The sequence below is a fragment of the Periplaneta americana genome, chromosome 7 (genome assembly GCF_040183065.1).
Source record: "Periplaneta americana isolate PAMFEO1 chromosome 7, P.americana_PAMFEO1_priV1, whole genome shotgun sequence".
Classification (NCBI taxonomy): domain Eukaryota; kingdom Metazoa; phylum Arthropoda; class Insecta; order Blattodea; family Blattidae; genus Periplaneta; species Periplaneta americana.
This window is the reverse complement of record NC_091123.1, coordinates 80928137-80940602: the sequence shown is the minus strand read 5'-3', so window position 1 is coordinate 80940602 and position 12466 is coordinate 80928137. Positions and strand designations below refer to the sequence as shown.

The following is a 12466-nucleotide window of genomic DNA, read 5'->3' as shown; positions in this document are numbered from 1 at the left end:
TCAGACGGTGCAAGGTCTGGACTGTAGTGTGGGTGATTGCCGCCTTAATGATGGCTCTGACATTGGGTGGTGTTGCAGCGGTCACTGGTTGCCCAGAACGTGCTTCGTCGGCGGACTTCTTCGAAGAACCTGCACCACCCGGAGATGTTGCTATGGTCCAGACAATCAAGCGCCATACACCTCCAATATTTCCCTGTGGATTTCACTCGAATTTTTTGTTTTTCGCAAAAAAATGGACTACACCTTGTTGCTCTTCACAAGTGAACGATGGTAGAAAACGCGTCATTTTTACGCAGTAGTTACAGCTTGTTTAGCCAGGGTGACATCCAAACGAATCATTGCTGTATGTAATGCAAGCTTCAAACTAACTATCTGCCAAATTTCAACGTCCTAACCAAAATAGTATTCCGTTAGATAATTGTTGTGTGTTACTTTCCGATCCTTCCTTGCATTACAACGCAAAGACGCAGTGCGCACTTCAAAACTAAATTCGAGCTAGTGGGCCCAGTGGCAGTTTGGGGCAGACTTTCTTTATTGGTACCTGAAAAGCATCGACATAGGTATGATTTGTAATGAGAAACTTGACTGGACCTCACAGGATCGATAACTTTTAACCTCCGCGAATCTGCCGCTTTCACATTTTCAACCACAATGAACGTGACTATATTATTTAATATCTAAATGCCGTTAGTTAATTAAGTAATAAATTAAAACTATGTTCAAATATTCTACATACCTCCAGGAATCGAATCCATGCTTCAGCTTTTATTTTCTCACTTATACCACCTTATTTACAACACTTCAAAAACGACCTTTCTTTCACCATGCAAACTCAGCAACTGCATTGTTCAAGAGAGTCGTATTTTCAGCCATGTATTTACAAGCACAGGACTAGAGATTGGAGATAAGATATACGATGTCTACATGCCCTGTCCTTCCTCTTCAACTTAAGACAACAAACAACCCTCCCCTATATGTTTCAGTTTTGGGGTTTTGGCCAGGAATTCGGGAAAATGAACCACTGTGATACAGTAGACAGTAATTTCTTTGCACTGAAATTATTTATTTTTCTCTCTTCATCTCACTAATGATGATGCACGCTACTCCGTTGTTTGGAGTAGCCAGACATAAGGAGCCAACAGAGTAGGTGACCCTATGATCATACCTATCTGGCCTGATGGTGGAATCTGTACAGTATATAGTTCCGAAACCTTGATAGCTTGTGTAACCATGGAGAATAATAAAATCTTTCAGTTGATATACAGAAAAGTACAGAGTGTCATTTAAATTTTTTCCGATGACGTCACAACTCGCACAACAATGATATCAAGGATTGTTTATGTGAAAAAGTGTCTTTTAAAATATTTGTTTGACGTGTCTGAGTCCACACCTGTGGAATAACGGTTAGCGCGTCTGGCCGCGAAACCAGGTGGCTCGAGTTCGATTTCTGGTCGGGACAAGTTACCTGGTTGAGGTTTTTTCCGGGGTTTTCCCTCAACACAATATGAGCAAATGCTGGGTAACTTTCGGTGCTGGACCCCGGACTCATTTCACCGGCATTATCATCTTCATCTCATTCAGACGCTAAATAACCTAAGATGTTGATAAAGTGTCGTAAAATAACCTACTAAAATAAAAACGCATGTCCTAGCGTTTTTCGAAAAATATCACCATTCAGCTGTAGCAGAAAATATCCGTGACTTTTGAAACGTACTGTAGATTTTGATTAATGTTTATGATATTGGTGATTGAGGCGGTGGTGCAGACGTGCAGAACTGTAGCTCCTCAGACCGACTGCCTTCGTACCCCTTCCACCCCACCCACCTTTTCTACCAGTGTGGTCATAGGCTAGTGTTATATAGTTGCGGTCTGCTATATCAACAGTCATCCTCGCGACAGAAGGTACACAATACGCATACTGCAGTTTGAAGAGAACTGAAACACGGCAAAATCTAAACCCGTGAAGAAATATTACTTACTTTCGTAGGTAATGGGAATATGATTATTTTGTTGTTGAAGAAGACGAAAGAATTGCCTTGTCTGCTATATTCCGTCCAATTTATTTCTACTCGTCATTTCAATATTAAATGGCATTTCAACAAAGCCCATATTAAGAATTATGGAATAGACAAACATTCGGGTAAGTTCATTATTACGAACTGTATATTGATTATTTTTATACTGTTAAATTAGGGACATCACTCATTGTGTTAATTTTGTATTGAAATGAATAGTGACATTTATATTAACTTTCAAGGTTCATTACATAAGTGCTACAAATTTATGCTACCGTAGGTGATGATTGGAGGAAAGTTTTGGAAAATCTAAAGCAGGCTAGGTGTAAAGAAATCTCAAACTACCAACAGAAAATCTAGCATAATCGTAAACCTTGAAACGACATAACTCATTATAAATACAATGACTTTATTACAATTATTTTTGAAATTTATAGTGCCGCCACTGATGGACCTTACACACACAAAGAATATCAACAACTCTACGCAGAAGTCGATCATTCGCAATAGAAGTGGAGTGAGGCTGACGTATTTCCCCTACTTGCGGGTTCTGTAGGCCTGCGGTGGTGAATCATGGCACGTAAATTTTCATTCCGGCATTTGCCTTTGTGACAGAGTTAAATCATGAAGAACCCCAGTCAGATTGGTTGGCCACGGGATTTGAACTCTGGAATGCGAGTCTTAAACGCAATCTTCTGAGCCAACTCACTCTGTATAAAATTCATTATTTTAAATTTCAGTATTTCATGGGAGCTGTGCTTGGTTTAAAATTTAATCGCCCCTTTAAAGCCTTCATACGCAACTTCGCAGCGCACATCACCTGATACTAAGACGAGCTGTCGCCATAGCAACGCGCTATATAGGCCTATACTGTATGTGCTTTATGCTCACACGCTTTATAACTGAATTTCATAGGCCCATCGACTGTTATTGTGATCATCAAAAGTTCCGTCCGCTCAAGACAACGTTATAGGCAGCAGTAACAAGTCTTGTCTGGAACCCAGATTTAACGTTGCAACAAAAAGTCACGACTTTATGAAACATAAGAGAACCTATAATTTATTTAACTGCGGAATGAGATGTCTGATTTACAACCTTCACTGGTGCTGTAATGTTGTGACCAGGCAAGTTTTATTTTGTATTTAAAGATTTTTGCAAGGGCTCTTTCTTTCTTTCTTTCTTTCATAATTTCTGCATACTTTTAACGTACAACTATCTGTTGCCTGGTGGCGCAGTCGGTAGAGTGCTGGCCTTTTGTGCCCGAGGCTGCGAGTTCGATCCCGGCCCAGGTCGATGGCAGTAAGTGTACTTAAATGAGACAGGCTCATGTCAGTAGATTTACTGGCATGTAATAGAACTTCTGCGGGACAAAATTCTGGCAAACCGGCGACGCTGAGACCACCTCGGGTCCACACCTGTGGAGTAACGGCTGGCGCGTCTGGTCGCGAAACCAGGTGTCCCGGGTTCGAATCTCGGTTGGGGCAAGTTACCTGGTTGAGGTTTTTTCCGGGGTTTTTCCCTCAATCCAATATGAGCAAATGCTGGATAACTATCGGTGCTGGACGTCGGACTCATTTCACTGGCATTATCTTCATCTCAATCAGACGCTAAATAACCTAAGATGTTTGATACAGCGTCGTAAAATAACCTACTATAACCTCAGCATTTGCGAGCGTCGTTAAATAAAATATGATTTTAAAAGTTTATAACTACTTCTTTCTGCTCACTTCGTAGGGAGAAGCTAATTTCAGATTTAACAGCCGCATAAAAATACAAACCCCTTGTTCTATTAGTATTCTCATTGTATTCCATTTTTCTCGGCCTGTATTCCCCTTGTTTTCCCTGTATTTCCCTTCTTCTGTCTCTATTCTACTTGTTCTTTTCATATTTTCTTTTTTTCTTGTCCTCACACTCCCTACCATTCCCTTGTTCTCCTTCTAATCCCTTGTTCTCCTTATCGTCACCTTCATTCGTTCCCTTGTTCCCCACGTATTCTCCTCTTCTGCCTTTAATATCCTTGTTCTCCTTTTATTCCCCTCCTTCTTTTATTCCCGTTGTTCTCCTTCTATTCCAAATATAAATGACACTCGGGAGAAAACTAAATGCAGAATAAATATGGGAAATGCCTGTTATTATTCGGTTGAGAAGCTTTTGTCATCCAGTCTGCTGTCAAAAAATTTGAAAGTTAGAATTTATAAAGCAGTTATATTACCAGTTGTTCTGTATGGTTGTGAAACTTGGACTCTCACTTCGAGAGAGGAACAGAGATTAAGGGTGTTTGATAAGGTTCTTAGGAAAATATTTGGGGCTAAAAGGGATGAAGTTACAGGAGAATGGAGAAAGTTACACAACGCAGAACTGCATGCATTGTATTCTTCACCTGACATAATTAGGAACATTAAATCCAGACGTTTGAAATGGGCAGGGCATGTAGCACGTATGGGGGAATTCAGAAATGCATATAGAGTGTTAGTTGGGAGGCCGGAGGGAAAAAGACCTTTGGGGAGGCCGAGACGTAGATGGGAGGATAATATTAAAATGGATTTGAGGAGGGTGGGATATGATGATAGAGAACTGGATTAATCTTGCACAGGATTGGGGTCGATGGCGGGCTTATGTGAGGACGGCAATGAACCTGCGGATTCCTTAAAAACCATTTGTAAGTAAGTAAGTTGTAATTCTCCTTGTATTTGCTTTGTTCTCCTTGTTTCCACCTTTTCTCCTTTTTCCCCTTTTTCATATTGGACTCACCATATTCTTCTTGTATTCCGTTTGTTCTCTTTGTACGAATTTCAGTATGCTGTACTGAAGTGACTATATAATTTAGGAATATCAAAATAACACAGGATATAGCTTGAACAACGCAAAATTTTAGCATTTTATTATATTTCGAAAATGACACATTTCAAGTGTTCCCCTCGGTATCTTGTGGTTTGTTGAAATCTTGGCCGGAAATTGTCCATAACACGTTGCAATAAACCTCTGATTTCTATCTGTATGTTGTTCTTCAGATTCTGAATAAATGTGGTCTGATTTGAGATACCCTTTCTTTACGGCATCCCCACAGAGAACCATCAACATCTGTAGAGTCTGGGGATCGAGCCGCCCAATAGATATCGCCAAGCCGAGAAATTAAGCGTCCAGGGAAAAGAGTTCTCAACAACCGTAGTGGTCTATGCTGGTATGGGCCATAACTCTGTCTTGTTGAAACCATTTCTGTTTATTGCGTCTCTAAATAATGTCTATAACATTTTGAGATACATTTCACCATTCCCTATAATAGTTCTTTGTAAAGATACCAAGAGAATCACTTGAAATGTAACATAGTACATACAACATACCAATAAATTCCACTGTTCAAGTTATAGCTTGTGTTATTTTTACATTTCTAAACCTTTTAGTGTATCCTTTACCTAACATAATTAGGAACATTAAATTCAGACGTTTGAAATGGGCAGGATATGTAGCAAGCATAGGTGAATCTAGAAATGCATATAGAGCAGCGGTGACCAAAACTCGAACTGCAGTGATTACATGCGACAGACAGCCTATGAAGTAAGTAGACGAAGGGAAGGTACTTGGCATGAAAACATGGCTTTTCTGTATCAGTAATGTCACTGCTGTCATCAAGAGTCAGTGAATAATATGCAATTTTTCTTGCTTCTTTTTTTTAACCTTTCTCTTGAATATAATCAGGAATTTTCTAAATTCTTCTCTCGATACATGGTCGAAAAATTCGTAGTTTTTCAAAATTAAAAGCTTGTTATGGACAAGTTAGTTAAGCTATTTTAATCATTACTCTTTTGAGAAATTCTGTTCTATTGAAAGGCTTTAGAGCACGAGATATTTCAAACTCCATTAGGTAACTGACTTCCTTATATTTATTTAGGTCATCTTTCTCTTCCTGGCTATGGTTTAAGACATGTCAATTTCTGGCTTTTAACAGTTCGTTGGCACGTAGTATTGAATCAGTTTTTCTACAACATTATTATTAAATAAATAACTAATAAACAGTTACCCTTATCTAAAGATTAAGAATAATAAAATTGAGATGAAACCTAACAATTTTTATCCTTCTAGGGAGAAGATCTAAAAATATCAATATTCATGAACGTACAGAAGAATTACCCAGTATAGAAACACATACTTATTGGTCAGTAATAATAATATATAATAATAATAATATTGTTTTTGTTATTGTTATTATTATTGTTATTATTATTATTATTGTTATTATTATTATTATTAATAGTTAATTTTGTTCAACAATATCGACTTCAGTGGAAAAAAAATGTCGAAAGGATGGATCGCACTAGATGGCCTAAACAGATTCTTACTTATGTACCAACAGGAAAGAGGAAATTGGGAAGACCACGAAAGCGCTGGCATGAGACCGTAACAGATCCTGTAGGGTCTAATACGTGAGGGATATGATTATTATTATTATTATTATTATTATTATTATTATTATTATTATTATTATTATTATTATTCAGCGTGGCAATTAATGTCTCTATATACCCCTAATTGAACCGTTGAGCAAAGTAAACATATTACATTTTGTCCTACAGAACGACAAAAAATTTTTCCTCATTCTTTACGAAACCACCTCTTACTGCTTATAGAGACAGAGTTTGTAGAGCGACATGATACTGCCACTGCTTGCCTTCAGTACGTGAATGAAACATACAGCAATGTACAGGAAACTCGTCTCACCCGTTTGAATGTCTGTGATTACACGATGCAATCAGGATACCCGCTTTGGTCGCCGCTGATACAGAGCGTTATTTGGAACACCTCGGGGGAAAAGACCTTTGTGGAGGCTAAGGCATAGATGGGATAATAATATTAAAATAGATTTGAGGGATGTGGCATATGATGGTAGGGACTGGATTAACCTAGCTCAGGATGGGAACCGATGGCGGGTTTATGCGAGGACAGCAATGAATCTCCGGGTTCCTTAAAAAGCCATTTTTAGGTACAGTGACTTTAGAACAGAGTGCTGAAATTCGTCAGAACCAACTACCAGACTTTGTATATAACATTCATGAAATTAGGCCTGCTAGTGGCTTGAGCAAATTGTGCATTTATTTTCTTGCACTGGTTACGATAATATAATTATATTAAATGATTCTTATAAAGCGATGACCTATGATTATCCGAAATCACATGGCCACCAACCACGCAATTATAGGAATTCGTATATAATTCTCCTTCTTACAGATCTTTTATTTTATCACCGCCTCTATGCAACGTCACATTTTGCAGTGAGGAGGAAAAGAGACGGCAAAAGATGCTTTCTAATACTCTGACGCCCACGACTAAGATGAGCCACTTGAAATTTAACGGTCTCTGACCGGCAGAGATATAATGAAACCATTCATTCATTCATTCATTCATTCATTCATTCATTTATTGTATTCTATAGATCTTACATGAGCAGTGAAGCTTTAAGATGTGGAACAAGTCAAAATTTTACAATATTACAATTGCAATTTTTACAAATTTTTACAATATTTTACAATTTGTACAGTTTTACAATATAGTAATTTTCTACAATTTTGTGCAATTTTTTACAATATTTTTGTGAGATGTAATGACATGAGGTGAGGTCCGATGATTCGCCAAAAGATTACCCGGCATTTGCCTTTTGGTTGGGGGAAAACTCGGAAAAACCCAACTAGGTAATCAAACAAAAGGGGTGAAATGAAGTGATGCCGAGGACTCGCCATAGACAATCCGGCTTTAGTCCCACGGCTGGGGAAAACCTCGGAAGAAACCATTCAATGAGACCAAAGGGGATCCAACCCAAGCCCGAACGCAGCTCCGGATCAGCAGCCCAGTGAGTCTGCCGATTTGAGCTACATCGATGGGTCTACTAAAAATATACAATACATAGCCAATAAGATTATTAAATTTACAAACGCAAACGATCATATGTATAATACAAAACAAGTAAGTTAATTAAATTTGAGGCATAAACAATTCAATCAATTGTGATATACGTGGTGTGTCTAAAACGTTCGGTGAATGGTGTCATATCTGAACGGCAACTTGGTGCATGTGCTTGCGCATGCGCATGGTTCTTGAGAGACTTGGGGAGAATTGATACACAGCATGCAATACATGTGACTGGCAGTGCAAACAGGCTGCGACCAATTGAACATAGTCAGTGTGAGAGGAAGTGTCACAGCGCAATGCAGCAACGTGTAAACATCAACTTCTGCTACAAATTGGGGAAGACTGCAACGGAGACACATGGAATGTTGGTGCAGGTGTACGGGACGGAAGCCGTGAGCAGAAAATGTGTTTACGAAAGGTTTAAACGCTTCCGTGAAGGGAAGGAAACAATTGAGAATGGGCCACGTTCAGGTCGGTCATCGACAAGCAGAACCCCAGAAATGATCGAGAAACTGCGACAAATGCTAGCACAAGATCGGCGACTGACTCTAAGATTGATTGCGGAGGAATTGGAGATTAGCAAGGACACGGTGCACACCATCGTCCGCGATGATTTGGGTAAGCAGAAGATCTGCTCCCGATTTGTGCCGCACAAGCTCACAGACGAGCAGAAATCAAAACGGATGGAAACTTCTGGTGATTTCATTTCCATGTGTGACCAGGATCCATTGCTTCTGAAAACCATCGTCACGGGAGATGAGACCTAGTGCTACCAGTTCCATCCGGAATCAAAACGGCAATCGATGTCATGGTGTTCACCGACTTCCCCGCGACCAAAAAAAAATAGCCGTTTGCAAAAATCCAAGATGAAAACACTGTTGATCGCCTTCTTCGACAACAACGGCATCATCCACAAAGAATTTGTTCCTGCAGGTCAAACCATTAATGCTGCATTTTACCAGTCCATTTTGAACCGATTGCTACAGCGTATCCGGCGGGTTCGGCCAGAGTTGCACAGGAGTGGGAAATGGATGCTGCTCCATGACTAAAAAGTTCGATGAATGCTATCAGAAAAACAAAACAAAGATACAAATAAATTTTCTTTATTGCCCTTCAAAATAGTCGCCACCCGCTACAACACATTTTTGACAACGTTCGTACAGCTTCTGGAAACTATCAGCAAAGGCCACCTGTGGAATTGATCGCAGAACGGCTGTCACACGATCTTTGATGGCATTCACGTCCGCAAAACGTTCACCTTTCATGGCCGCCTTCAAGCGGGGAAACAGGAACAAGTCCGCAGGAGCCAGATCAGGGGACTACGGAGTGTGTTCAAGAACAGTAACGATCTTCTGAGCCAGGAATTGGCGCACACGGATCGCACAGTGTGCAGGGGCATTGTCATGGAGCAGCATTCATTTTCCAGTCCTGTGCAACTCTGGCCGAACCCGCCGGATACGCTGTAGCAATCGGTTCAAAACGGACTGGTAAAATGCAGCATTAATGGTTTGATGACCTGCAGGAACAAATTCCTTGTGGATGATGCCGTTGTTGTCGAAGAAGGCGATCAACAGTGTTTTCACCTTGGTTTTTGCAGACGGCTTTTTTTTTTTTTTTTTTTTGGTCACGGGGAAGTCGGTGAACACCATGACATCGATTGCCTTTTGATTCCGGATCGAACTGGTAGCACCAGGTCTCATCTCGCGTGACGATGGTTTTCAGAAGCAATGGATCCTGGTCACACATGGAAATGAAATCACCAGAAGTTTCCATCCATTTTGCTTTCTGCTCGTCTGTGAGCTTGTGCGGCACAAATCGGGAGCAGATCTTCTGCTTACCCAAATCATCGCGGACGATGGTGTGCACCGTGTCCTTGCTAATGTCCAATTCCTCCGCAATCAATCTTAGAGTCATTCGCCGATCTTGTGCCAGCATTTGTCGCACTTTCTCGATCATTTCTGGGGTTCTGCTTGTCGATGGCCGACCTGAACGAGGCTCATTCTCAATTGTTTCCTTCCCTTCACGGAAGCGTTTAAACCATTCGTAAACACATTTTCTGCTCACGGCTTCCGTCCCGTACACCTGCACCAACATTCCATGTGTCTCCGTTGCAGTCTTCCCCAATTTGTAGCAGAACTTGATGTTTACACGTTGCTGCATTGCGCTGTGACACTTCCTCTCACACTGACTACGTTCAATTGGTCGCAGTCTGTTTACACTGCCAATCACATGCATTGCATGCTGTGTATCGATTCTCTCCAAGTCTCTGAAGAACCATGCGCATGCGCAAGCACATGCGCCAAGTTGCCGTTCAGATATGACACCATTCACCGAACTTTTTAGACACACCACGTATATAAATTGATAATACATATCATGCAAACTACTTCAAATTACAAACACAAACAATTTATCAATAGAGCTATACAGATTACTATTCAATTTAAAGCATATACAATTCATCGGCCAAAATTATACAAACATATGAGGGGCTCACAACCAGAGTGGACCAAGTCCACTAGTGATTAGTTTGTGGATTAATACAATCTCGGATGAAGAAAACTTAGATTTATTCATTGCCATAACAAACAAAGTCCATAACTCATTTGCTACTCCTCAGAGGGCAGCATTTCCTATGGAAGGTGAAGGTTGCTAAGCGTGAGCCAGGAACTTTAAGACTCAATATCTCAGAACTATTCCAGATGGACTAGGTCCACTCTGGTTGTGAATCCCCCGTATACAATACAAAGTAAGCAGATTAATTCAATTTACAAGCATACTTTCATTAAGCTATACAAATTTGTGTAATTAATATCAAGTAGAAAGTAGATTAATTCAATTTATAGTCATAAACTATTCATCCGTTGAACTATACAGAATACTATACAATTTACAGCATAAATAAATTGTACATGAAATTGTAAAATAGAGTAGGTAGTATGTTCCCGTAGCCCAATTTTTCAGATAAATTATTACTTACTATTTAGGCCCACATTCATTCATTCATAGTTTTCTGCCCAAGGCAGGTATTTCACTGTAAACCCACCAATCTCCAATCTTTCCTATTTTCTGTATTTCTTTTAGTCTCCGCATATGAACCATATATCTTAATGTCGTCTATCATCTGATATCTTCTTCTGTCACGAACTTTTTTCTCGTTCCCGGTCTTACAGATTTACTACACTTAGAGCTAAGGAATAAACTAAAACACAAAATTGGAAGGTTCGTATGAGTAACGTCTTCAGTTTGTCTGTGCTGGTTAAAGAGAATATTGAAATTCAGTTGAACTTACATTGCAGACTCGCGATTGCAAAACACAACGAGCAAGTTGAAGAAAAACAGATGTGTCATAAATTTAATAATAAATTGTATAAAATTTTAGGCAGCAACAGGTTTAGTATTAACAAGGTACGATAAAACCGATAACTTAGAATAGAGGGCTGTGTTTTGTGAATTAGTTCACTTCAGTTCTGAGTTAGATAAAAACTTAAATAGTTAAGAGTACTTAACCAAGTCAATAGCATTTAAACGAGTTGTTTGACTGCATGTTGAAAGTGTACCATATACAGGGACATCATTTTATTTTTACTTTAATTTTTATTGTACCTGAGTATTTTAATGTACTTCACTCCCACCCCCTCTACTAATAAACTTCCAACCGACTTCCACACAGATAATAAGGCCGCGTATCCAGTCAAAATCGCCTTGCAGTCATAATAAACAGTACTGAGTGAGTACAGTACGTTCCAGAAATATGTTCGCGTTTTCCAGTCACGAAAGAGCTTTCAATATTGAATCATCTTTTCGCACAGGTATTGTCGTCCGTTTGCCTACGTCGCAACCCGGTTTCCCTCACCTGCTTCTGCTCGCCTGCCCTGTAAAGGCTAGTGGCTGAGCTATCTTAGCTCATTTTTGGAAACATTAATTTATGTTAGGAATTGGACGTCTAGGTAATATTATACAACAGTTTAAAATAACTTAAATAAAAGGAGCTCGTTAAGTAATTAACTGTCACGTGATTTTTCCCCTTTCTACGACCCTACGACAAAACCACTTGGAAGGACAGTAAATAGCATGTCTGAATAAATTTATCTTTTCGGATCGGGCAGAAGTGAAGATTGAATTTACAGTACGTAAGGTACTCTTTTATAGAGTAAGTACAGAATTATTTCAACATGACTTATTAGTACGAAGGACGAAACTGGTAATTGGAATTAGGTGCAATAGTCTATAGTGCGATAATATGCACAAAAGAACCAAAGCTTGTATCGAAATGAACGGTCACCCTTTAAAAAAATGTTTAAATATCTATATTATGATTATTTTTCAATTTAACGTCATTCTCTATATTGTACGCTAATGTGTTGTAGACAGTATAATATACACAGCATAATGAATACGTCCGAATAGATAGCTCATTTCGTGAGTAAAACACTTATTTTTAATACAGTACTGTATTTTTATTAAACAAAATACTAATAAAAATTATCACACTCAAAATCACGATATTTCCTATTTTATGTAAATGGATGAACTACTTTTCTTCTCTC

General features: G+C 39.2%; 1 protein-coding gene across 1 annotated transcript in view; it reads left to right on the top strand.

Annotated features, from left to right (window-relative positions):
* Positions 1–12466, top strand: part of LOC138703225 (uncharacterized) — a 1345654-nt gene that overhangs the window by 986337 nt on the left and 346851 nt on the right. The window lies entirely within an intron of this gene.